Raw genomic sequence first — 12,236 nt, 5'->3', positions numbered from 1 at the left:
TTCTCCGAATAACCGCGACCTTTAACTACCCTCACGGATAATCCACACGGATCTCTGGACGGCAAGGCGAAGACGATCAATGGAATAATCTCCGGTGAGAGACGGAGAGAGATGGGCAGGCGTGAGGGCGAGCCAGGTTCAACTTTGTTGAACGCTGAGCGCAGAGTGAATGGGGTTTGCTTCACTCAGCACGCGGCTTGGACACTTCGGTGTGCAAAGTGTTGTCTGGTTGTGCCGTGTAAAGGAGGAGGACATTCAGTAAATGTCGTTGGTTTGTTAATGGGAGTGTGTGGCGCGGTAATGGACTGGGTACGACTTACAACACAAGTTCTGCTCACATTGCACGCTAAGGGTTAGCACGGCGATTACTACGCGTGCATTTATTAGTTATTGTTCATGTTAAAAGTAGTATTGATTGTTAAGACAATAATGTTTAGTATTTGTAGGAGAATCATTTCAATATTGTACAGTATAGCATTGTCCTGCTGTGTGGCTCTCACGTGGCGAGCATCAGTGCAGCAATATTCAGTACGTGGTTGTAATGCACTTCTATAGCCCCCTGCCACCAGTGCAGCAATATTCAGTACGTGGTTGTAATGCACTTCTATAGCCCCCTGCCACCAGTGCAGCAATATTCAGTACGTGGTTGTAATGCACTTCTATAGCCCCCTGCCATCAATGCAGCAATATTCAGTACGTGGTTGTAATGTACTTCTATAGCCCCCTGCCACCAGTGCAGCAATATTCAGCACGTGGTTGTAATGTACTTCTATAGCCCCCTGCCATCAGTGCAGCAATATTCAGTACGTGGTTGTAATGTACTTCTATAGCCCCCTGCCACAAGTGCAGCAATTTTCAGTACGTGGTTGTAATGTACTTCTATAGCCCCCTGCCATCAGTGCAGCAATATTCAGTACGTGGTTGTAATGCACTTCTATAGCCCCCTGCCACCAGTTCAGCAATATTCAGTACGTGGTTGTAATGAACTTCTATAGCCCCCTGCCACCAGTGCAGCAATATTCAGTACGTGGTTGTAATGTACTTCTATAGCCCCCTGCCATCCATGCAGCAATATTCAGTACGTGGTTGTAATGAACTTCTATAGCCCCCTGCCACCAATGCAGCTATGTTCAGTACGTGGTTGTAATGCACTTCTATAGCCCCCTGCCATCAGTGCAGCAATATTCAGTACATGGTTGTAATGCACTTCTATAGCCCCCTGCCATCACCAAACTCACACTGACCAGCGTGGTGAAGTATGGTAAATAACCCCTCCCCCTGGGAGCTGCATAGCATGGGACAGCTGTCAGCCAGCAATGGATTTTAAAAGGAGCTGTACTCCGCACACATTCTTATTCAGGGTAGGGTAAGGAACTTGGAGGTTCGGTACGCATAATGTGCTCGGAAAGTATTGTATTCTGTATGTGTGTTGAACCTCTTTCGCATCGTACAAAGCCAACCGTGCTCTTCGGAGGTGCGATAATATATAAATATAAGTAGTCATACTACTGTAATACCACTTAATATTTAGCATTCATTGTATTAGTAGTACGGTCATTTTTTTATATGCAGGTGTGCATGCCAAACGTTAACCAATGTTAAATGTTAAGCCTTCTCTTTTGAATACAGTGTGTTTTAAACATGGAGTTGTCTCCAGCTAATTCTTAAATGTATATCATTCATAATGTAGTAGTAGGCAGGTAGTGCATTTATGACACTTCAATTGTACATAGAGCTTGCAGGTGTGATGAAGGAAACCATGGGAAAGGCTGGAATTTTTGTTGAAAAAAGGACAACAGCCACAGTAGCTTAAGAGACCTAACGCGAAGTGGTCGACACTGGCCCATGCGATCGCGTTGCGACAGCGGACCCACTTTCCGCACACAGCAGCTCCTCATGGTGCCCCCCATACCAGGACCAGTGGTGACCTTGTAGCCACAGCCATTCCTCTCCCTGGCCCCATCCGGTCCAGGCATCCCAAATCGTACAAAATGTACTGCAACGGTGGTGAGACAAACAGCCCTTCGGGCGACAGCACGGTGACGGACACAAGCCCTCGCGGCAGCCTGGGCAGCACGCTGCTCCGGACCGGAAGCGGGGGCTAGCGCAGCCCTGTGGTGTGCGGAGAGCAGTGCTGCTCGTAGGCGAGCGGTGCGCTGGACGCCTACATCGAGGACTTTGAGCAGAGCGGAATCTGTGCGTCACCGCCACCCAGGATACGTGCAGAGCACAGCGCCGCGCAGCATGGCGGAGCGGAGACGCGCGGAGGAGAGGAGGATGCACAGTGTGGATGAAGGTGGGTTGCGCCTCTCGCCACGCGAGGAATCGCTCCGTGGTGCTTGCACTCGAGTGGCTATCGAGTGTGCACGCGGTGCAATGGTATTGAAGCTATAGTAATAGGTTTTTACCCTTTTATCTGGCACAAAAACTGACACCTTTATACAAGGGATCATGTTTGCAATAACCACAACACAAGTAGTCAAAATGCAAACAAAAAAGACAACTCTGATAATATGCACTGTCCTTGAATTTGATTGGTCCATACCCGAGATGGCTTTTCTGAGATCCCAGTCTCCACTGGTGTTGGACCAGAAGACGCAAAAAGGCGTCTTCTTATTCTTAGCGTCTTCTTGTTTGCATTTTGACTACTTGCGTTGTGGTTATCGCAAACATGATCCCTTGTATAAAGGTGTCAGTTTTTGTGCCAGATAAAAGGGTAAAAACCTATTACTATATCTTGTTACTGGCAAAGGAGGTCTCATAAGGTATCGAAGCTAGTTGACTGGAGGGGGGATAATTGGAGAGGAGAACCCCATTTATTTGCTTGTACTGGGTGCTTGTCAATTATGCTATGCTATCATGAATGTAATGTAATTCCCCTAGAAAAAAACCCTTAATAAGGTCTAAAGATACATTTTCGTGAGAGTCCCACACTGGGATGCTTGGCAAATTCCATTAATGAGTTCATTTTATGTCAGAGAAAACTATCCACAGTAAGCACACGCATATGAGAGGATAGCATAGGTCTGAACAGATAGGTCGGAGCATGCATTTCTTTCTCCTGTCATCTTCCAGCAACTTCACTGATTATCGAGTTTGTAAAGTTTGTGAAATCTAAGTGATCCTCCAACCTTTGTGTCAAAATTTGCAGATCCTAGACTGGACACATCTGAAGTTTAAACAATAACAGCTCATGCACTGATTTATCCCATATTCTCACAAACTCCACAAACGGATAACATCATTAGTTACTGATGGTGCAAAGTAAGGCAACATTGCAGGATTGCCGTTCAGGGGTCAAGGAATCTAGGGGAGAGCAAATTCATTGTGTACCAGTAAAATGTCTGTGGGTCTTACATTGCAGGTGGCATGCTGCCTGTGGAGGACCTCATCTCGGGCACGTGCAGCCTCACTGCTGCGCTGCAGCGGTCATGGCTTATAGCCCGACGGTCAGTCTAACCACGGACCAGTTCCTAGAGGCGCCAGTTGACGGTTCCTCCAAGTCCTTGTTCCGCTCGCCTGGCGCCCACCGAGACCTCGCAGTGTCGCACAGAGGCAAGCGGTCATCTCTCGGGGTCACCGCGCACAGCCTCGACGCATCATTGGTGAGGGGCAATAAGCCAACTGAACGGTTGAGCTCAACAGCGAGAAGCAACAAGGCCCTGATGCCATTAAATGAGTCGGCAAAGCCCAAAAATTATTTCTTTTCTAACCAGAAGAATGTTTTGTTGTACTTACGGAGCAGTGAAGCAACTAGGCGTGAGCACTTGCCGAACGGCGGCTGTGCGACAAGTACCTATCCCAGGTGGTTGACAAGCCAAAAGGATGAGCTGGATGTGTCGGGGATCACGAGCATTCCTGAGCTCAGGTACCCGGCCTGGCTGCGTGACTGCGATGTGGACTCCCAGACCAGCAGCCACGAGATGGATACCAGCACGAAGAGAGCAGGTGCCGCTCAGAGCCCGCAAAGCAGACCAAAGTACCCAGAGTGGCTCAAAGATTTGGACATCTCTGGCCTTACGAATGTAGCCAACGAGGAGCCCGTGTCAGAGGACCTTAGATCCCTAGGTGTGTGTGTGTATATATATAGTCTGTATATAGCAGATGACATTTCATATGTTTTCAGGTACATATTCAGTCTTTTCTCACAGAGACGACTGAGCGGCCACCCATGTGGTTGTGACGTGCGATGCGTGATTCTTGATGCACAGCCTCATTGGAGGAGCTGCTGAGCAGGGCGCGCATGGAGTTGGAATCCCCCGGCTTGGAGGCCCCCTCCCCGGGCAGCTTCAACACGGACGTCTTCCTAGGGGCTGATCGTCCCTGGGAAAACCCCTCCACGCCATTGTGAATTTATCTTTATATTCACACTCACGCACAGCATAGAGGCTGCACCGCCTCTAAGTATGATGTCAGATTATGAATGTTATAAGCTAAGCAGGTAAGCCTGGTTATTACTTGGATGGGAGACTATTTGGTAATAGCATATATTATAGATTTTGGCTGCTAGGTAACCAGGAGTTAGTAATACAGCAATGGAATCTTGAATCTATATCCGGAGTTTTGCATTTTACTCCCTCTGTTTTCACCGGGTTCTCCGATTTCCTCTCACATACCACTCGCTGATGAAATTTGCAAAATATCACTGCCAAACCCGCCTGAGACTTGGTGAGATTTTTCTGGCTTCCACCATGATAATAAGTCAACCAAGTAATTTTCTCTCAATCGTGTCTCTTCTCAGGGCCGTGTACCACCTGTCGCGTCTGAAAGAGCTGGTTGACACCATCAAGGAGAACAAGGATGGCTGCATTTTAAGGTGGTGGTCGAGGTTTGTACTCAGAAGGATACGTTCGCTTGGTCCTGCTAATTCATGGTTGTTAAACATCAATGGTACTTCAGGTGCTGTGGTGTGAATCGCAATTACTTGTGAACTTGTGGGGCCCATGGGGCACAGTAATTGCCCTGTTAATGGAAGTGCCACAACAAAGTATTGGAAAAATGTGATGAAGTTCGTTCAGGGTTGGAGTTAGTGAATGGTTGCAGCAGTATTTTGCACAGCAAATCCATGCAGACTCAAATGTCACTTGAAAGAGAACGGATATGTGAAAAATATTGTGAGCACAACTAAACTTATTTTGGTTTTATCCATTTTGGAAGGAGACTACTTTATTGGGAACATACATGCTAGTATTTGTGTAGTTATAAACATTTGGGAAATCACTGTAAAAGTACATTTGCTTATTTAGATTGCACTATACCTGTATTGTAAAATTTCAGAACCTTTTATGTAACTTGTAATCAATAAACCAAAGTTGCATATTGTATGCAACCCATGACTTGGATTGTTTTTATCATGTCTTGTTTAGCATGGTTGGTTATGTACAGTGTGAAAGAAATTCAACATACATTAAATATTTTCTGATATTTGAATGTTTATATTGTACATGTATATTTATTTTACAATAAATCTGAGACAAAGGCTTATACACATGGAATTGAAAATATTCAGCTATGATTTGTATTTCTCAAGTATTTTAAGAAAAGTCAGCGAGTCTCGTGACATGTCTTCACATTTGGGGGTGATGATTGTGATGGATATACAAGCATTAACCTGCTTACATTCCTAGAGTATGTAAGGTGAATTTGGGCATTCTGGGTGATTGGGTTTTAGGCCAAACACAGGCAGATGGTTGGGGATAGATGTTTTCAAGCATCTATTAATTATTCATCGGCATGTACTATCTTACTATGATGTAAAGTTCAAAGACATGGTTCATGAAGGGAATGGAATAAAAACTCAACTGTGCACAAGTATGGAGGAATTAATACTTGGAATTCAATGCAAAGATCTGGCCATATGGCGTTTACTGGGCACCAGGGTTGCCAAACAACACATGAAAGATGTGTATCAGGCACAGCCTCTGCATTATGAAAAAAATATCACTTCCTGAAGAAGTGCATTTTGCTTCTCCTGTCTTAGGTCACCAAAATAAATTAGAGCAAATGTGACTCGACTGACACAGGCAGCATTTATACTTGTGAAGTGTTCTCCTTCCGACGTGTGGTGTGTGTCGCACACACTGTCGAAGACGAGGTAGTTGCAGGAGACACCGTCTCTTTATTATCTTGTTCACACCAACTCCGGCCTCACTCGACCACGTTGCCATAGAGCCCGGCCTAGACACGACCCTGTCCGTGTTGCACCGACGGCGTCGACCGAGAAGGCCAGCTACTGTCTGGCCACGCAATGATTGGGCGAATGCGGTGGCAACGACAGCGACGACGAGACGAGTCCACTCCCAGAACCGGCAGCCCGGAGCTCTCGCTCTCCGCTGCTTATATTATATTCTATATTCTACTCGGCGCGGCTTGGCTCTGCCCTATCCACGCCTCCCTTCTCGAACCGACCAGAGGGTTCCAGAGGCTTCCCTATGAGGTCTTCCATGACCCTTGCCCCAATTCCTCTGCCCGGCCGGCATACCCGTATATATGCTCAACGGCGTGTGTGCAAACTTTCCACTGCAGTTGCCGCTGCTGGACAGCAGTCAGCGCTGTGTCACTACACTTGTATGAACACAAGAATTACATAATCATGTCTACACTTATATGTAATGGGCTGAGATAGGCGCACACAACTTCTTGGGAGGCAACACTATTTATTAACACCAACACATTACACTTAACATAAATTTCGATTTAAAGCTTTCGTGACTGCGGGCTAACACCAATCCCGAATATCCGCCCCCACAGCCCTTTAAATAATCTCCAATACAGCCCCCCAATCGGCTATGCGTGTATGAGTGACGTCCCTGCCCTCTAACCCCCGACCCCCCCGTCCCGCGCGTGCGATTGGTGTGTCGCTCTAAAACTGACTCCAAATCCCCGCCCCGCAGCCCTTTAAACAATCTCCATTGCCCGGCATCGGCGGCAACGCGTGTGCGAAGGACGTCATTGCCCTCTGACCCCTGACCCCCCGTTCAGTTCGTGTGAGTGGTGCGCGGGGTTGTGTGAGCGGAGACGTCGCGTTTGAGTGGCTGAGAAGCGACGGATTGATTCCAGGCAGCCACGTGCCAGCCCCGAGCTATGCCCCACAAACAGGACCCGCGAACCCGAGGGGCTGCGGCGCGAGGAGAGGAGCCGGAGAGCGGCAGCCCTCTCACCGCGAGCGAGGAGTCGAGTAGCGGCTGCTCTCACTCGAGCGAGGAGTCCGGAGCCCGCAGCCCTCTCGAGATCAGCCCTCCCCCGGGGGGGGGAGCCGGGGGCCCGCGTCCCCCACAACTGACAACCTGTGTACCAACTGGCCGAGCGAGAGTTTGTGTGTATTTGAGCGCAATCGTGCCAGTGTTTAGCTGTACCAGGGAGTTTGGTGCAGCAGAGTGTTTCGGTGTAGCAGGGTGTCCGGATTGTGCCGGCACACTACCCTTCTATCCATAATGTCGTAGGGTGAGCTCCATTAAACGTTAACTCGGACCCCAACCTGTCAAAGCGCCTAATCTCGGAACGTGGTTCTCAACCTCTTACCTCACCCATGCTACGTACCTTTGAGACGTCCTGCTTTTACAAATGTTGATGAACTGGAGGGCAAAGGTCTGGAGGACCCCACATGGAGTCTGGTTTCTCACACCCGAGCCTCCTGTGACATTTCTGGAGGCTTCTCTGGAATCTTTGTCCCATTTATTGAGTGCAGATTTGGCTTACTTCTAGCTTCATCCCAAGACGTCATCCAGTTTGGAAATACCCGAAGGTTGTGGGAGTCGCCCCGTGCTTCAGTTTCTTTCCAACCCTCGCAATGGCCGGTTGCTCACCAGCCGGAAGTCTTTTGTTGCATACACCAAGACCGAGGTGTTGAGAGCAGCCATCTCGTGGCTGGTCGGCAATGGAGATGGTATTATCGATTTGGGGAGCGTGAGTCTGTGGCGTTCGTGGTGCTGCTGTCACGGAGGCGACACGAGTTTAGGAAATTCAGTTTTGTGGGTTTCCTGTAGCGAGCACTGAAAGATCCTCCCTTCCTCTTTCTCCACCCTTGTCTCTACTGTCTCCATGTCCCCGTTCAACTCTTTCTACACCGCTTTCCTTGAATGTGCAGCTGCCTTTACGGCCTCCCCTCTCCCCTTCTCTCCACCTCCAACCCATCTCCGTCGTAATCTCCTCCCCTTTGTTCAGGCTCTTCCCTCTCTTCCTCAGTCTATGGATGGGGTTATTGTTTATCGGGCTCTTATACAAAAAATGGAGCTTATTTTAGCCTTTGAATAGGATTTTCTGTTTTCTTTCGGTAGCATGTTGCGTACATAGGGAAGATCGAGCCACGCCACCGGTTCCCATTATCAAAATCTTTGTCAACTTGTCTCCCTCGGTAGGAATGCCTTTCCTTCTCCAGCAAGCAATTGTCTTCTCTCTCTCCTCCGTTATTTCTTCCGATGCGCTTTCTTAATCTCGCTTGCTGTGTGTATCGGCTCTATCATTCAACAAGGGCAAATTAAAAAAAATTGCTTTTTTTTCCTCCACTGCTTTACCACTATACCTCCTGAGTGGGTACTCGGAGTTTCATCTAATGTACTATTTGATGAGTCGCTTCCACACAGCAGAAAGGCGGTAGCTATCCGAACTGTAAATTTTTCTTCCAATTTCGATAGATTCTCGAATTATTCTTGGGCAGTAGTAGCTAGTTTTGCACAGAATTTCAACATTAAAATCAACTGAGTGTCCTTGTTGGCACGTGTGTTCTGCTACTGCTGAACATGGGTGCCAACAAATAATACATTATTTAAATGCATGCCTATAAAGGACAGCATACTTCAATAGGGATTACCATTGGTACGGCTATTTTAATACACAATAGACAGGAAGGACAAGATCAAAGGGCTCTCATAATGCACATGCATAATGTACGTTGACTCGGTAATCTCCCCCCCCCCCCACCACTTTGCGCGAGAGTGCCACAAATCTGGCTGTCGCCTGATGAAGCTAGTTGTAATTACTGGCAAAACGTCGTACTCCGATTGTAAATGTTGTGGCTTGGCTCTCCAAAGTACCAGTGACAAATTGGCTTGTTCTGTTTCCGTGACAACCCTTACTAGTTGGCTGTGTCGAGTGGTGGCGGGTTTTAACGACACGTTTATATATGTATGCGATCTAATCCAAAAAACACCTCTATGGATGATATTGGGCGCGAAAGCCTACATGTTAAACCAAAATTTAAAATATATACAAAATAACAATAATTTCTAGTTTTCCTCATTCACATCGTGATTCGTATGAAAAGACATGAGATGATTGAGACATGTTAAATCATGAACGTATTTATTAATATATATACAGATAGTCCTCGACTGCAATGTCCTTGTCCACGTGCAAACAGAGTTAGGATAGCAGCCTCCTTTAAAAGTCAGAGTAGATTTATACGCTGTAGAAGACAGTTGACGAATCCTCGTTGCTTGATTCCTCCTCGGATCCCTTCAGCAGTGAGTCGTCACCAGTCTTCTCTGCCTGCTCATTCTCCATGTGGCACCGCTGGGGTGGGTGCAATACGCCAGGAGACTCCTTATGCAGCGAGCAGCGAAGCAGGCCCATCTCTGCCTGCTCATCCTCAACGTGGAATTGAGGCGATGGCGGTGAGCTGGGGGCATCGGTGAGGAGGGTGTTACGGAGACGGCCCAGCTCTGCCTGCTGCAGAATCGTCTGTACGACGAAGCGCTCGCGGCGCATGCAGGCGCGCACATGGGATGGCGTGTCCGGGATGATGTATGCAATGCAGGCCTTCGTGAGTAACACCACGTGCTGCACACGTCCACACACAGGTAAAGGATTTTCAGTTTCAGGATTTGCATGTAAAGGGTGCTTACTAAATATAATATGGCAGCATCTCAAAGTGCTTTACATCTCAGGTCAACTATTCCGGGGACCTGAAGCCTAGGGATATTATATTGTTACGTCGTTTTTCCCAATTAAATTAAGTCATTTGAGTAATTTTTGAACATTTGGCAAATTATACCGAGGCACTTTTTGAATTACTTAATGGGTTTTTTACGTTCACTATGCAGCAGGCAACATTTCTGATGTGCAGTTAATGCACCCACAGTATTCACCTGGGCAGCCGCAAATTTATCGCAACAATCAGCAAACACTTACACTCGGCCATGTCACCACTACAAAGATTCCCTGTGTAGCCTTTCACAGACTGAGACAAGTGCATCTATGAAGGGTGGCACAGTGCCTGCGGGGGTGGTGTGCACCTTTATCTCGCCAGTGATGATTTTCACACACTTCATCAAGTACTCATTTTAAGACAGAATCAACTTAAGGGAAGCTCAACACTGGTTCTAATATTTTCCACTGTTGTTGGCTGTGGCCAGAAATAGTACTCCGGTCACACAGGATTGGTAGCGCAGTTCACGAACAACTACGCAGCCGCTCCCCTTCCCACACGCACACATGCTTACGTGTGACAAATGTCATAAACAACATGGATCGTCTGCTGCATGATGACAGAGCGTATTGTATTACCACTATTATTTGTGATCTCAGAAATACTGTGCAATTGTGAGGTGTAAGAGCATTACTGGCATTATCTGTAATGACCCATTGACAATGATCACGGTTTGCTCTGCTGACCTTAACAACTGCTCACAGATGAGTCTATACGATGGTGCAGTAGTGTAAGGCTTTGCACACTAGACTTGCAATCCAGAGGTCGCGGGTGTGAATTGATCTTTGATCGTGGCAGTGTAAACAATGGTGAAAGTTTTTTTATTACATTCCACTGCCTCTATCCACCTAGCAGTGTAAATGGAATACATCCAGTCAATTGGTCGGCTGAGTTTGGTGCTGTTCAGTGCGGGAACTCCCAGCTCTTCCCAAGACGTCTGACCAGTGTCGAAGAGCAGTTCAAATACATCTTAAGGGTCTCTCGTGAGCTCCCTATAGCAGGAGCCCTTTTGCCATCAGTGACATGAGCAAGTAATTGGAGGGCTCTACCTTTATCTTTCAATGGGTTTATGAATGTGTGTGTGTGCATGTTGATGTGTACCTGCATGGCAATGACGAAGGCCAGCTTTGCCGTCAGTACTTGCCAGTACTGCTTGGTGACGGAGTAGGCTTGGGGATGATCCGGCGGGTAGCGATAACCTGGATACCTACACACATACAACCACAAGCACGCATGGACTATATTGAGCAAAGTGCCTCGAAAGTAGAGTTGGCGCTAAATTGAACAAGTGGTTGTGTACAAACGGTATATGCGTTCACAGCCCTTTAAAAAATCCGCTTCTGAAAGAGGGCCTTCCCACAACGTGCAGCTTGTGGGGGCTCTATTGACCATGGTTCACGCTGGTCCGTACCAGGTTGGTGAAGGTAGGGAGTTCAGATAATGGGAGAACAATATAGCACAACTATTAATTTTTCTGAACTACCCACTGCTGACAACCTAGCTCCAAAGTCGCCTACTGCACCTGCATTGTGCATGGTGTTCATCAATCTAAGCACGAACAAGGCTCAAGCCTGCTTGACTTCCGGAATCTAAGATTAGCTGTATTCGTGGTGATTTGGTCATAGTCAAGTAAGGTTATATTAAATATCGATCAATATGGTTATATTGATTATAGTTGTGTATGCCAGCAATTCAAAAACGTTACAGAAAAGGGTTGGTAGATCGCATCAATTTCCTAACTAACTGTACGGTGAGGAGACCAGAAGATGGCTGTAGAGCAAGTGGTTTCATGTCTGTGTGGACCTTTAAGCTTCATTTCATTACCATGGGTTCTCCAGGACCTCTTATTGCATCCCACATGCATAAAACCACCTTAAACTGGAATCCCAATGCACGGTCTTCCTGAAAAGGGATCTTGAGACTCAATTAAGCAGTCGTGGATCGATAGATAGATAAATAAATAACATTACTCTTTAGCAGGGTAACAATGAGCTATAATTTATATCAATCTATTATTATATTTCTCTAAGTGGGACTTTGGTTGTGAAGCCATCCCACCCGTACCCATTGCTCCCCCCCTCCAATTCCCCCCCCCCCACCCCCTTTACTGTCCCCGCCCACCACGCACACTCCTCCCCCAACCCTACCACAACCCCTTACTACCCAACTAAGCCAAACCCTGTGTCCAGGGTAAGGGGCAGGGCCTAAACAGAGGTGGGGCCTAGGGGAAGTGTGGGTCTTAAAAGGAAAGTCACGGAGTGAAAAGAGGAAGAGAACCAGACTAATCAGGAAGGGGCGGAGCCAGGAGGAC

At 47.3% G+C, this 12,236-nt stretch overlaps 1 long non-coding RNA gene across 1 annotated transcript; it reads left to right on the top strand.

Moving 5' to 3' along the window:
- Positions 1-3,369: 3,369 nt before the first annotated feature.
- LOC142924257 (uncharacterized) lies at positions 3,370-5,330 on the top strand. Its single transcript, XR_012941441.1, has 3 exons — positions 3,370-3,605; positions 4,212-4,347; positions 4,742-5,330. It is a non-coding gene; the product is annotated as an uncharacterized LOC142924257 (long non-coding RNA).
- The last annotated feature ends 6,906 nt before the right edge of the window (positions 5,331-12,236 follow it).

The sequence above is a fragment of the Petromyzon marinus genome, chromosome 11, assembly GCF_048934315.1.
Source record: "Petromyzon marinus isolate PM22_M1 ecotype Great Lakes invasive population chromosome 11, UKy_Petmar_22M1.pri1.0, whole genome shotgun sequence".
Taxonomy (NCBI): Eukaryota; Metazoa; Chordata; class Hyperoartia; order Petromyzontiformes; family Petromyzontidae; genus Petromyzon; species Petromyzon marinus.
The sequence above is the reverse complement of the archived record's forward strand: the minus strand, read 5'-3'. Positions and strand labels throughout refer to the sequence as shown.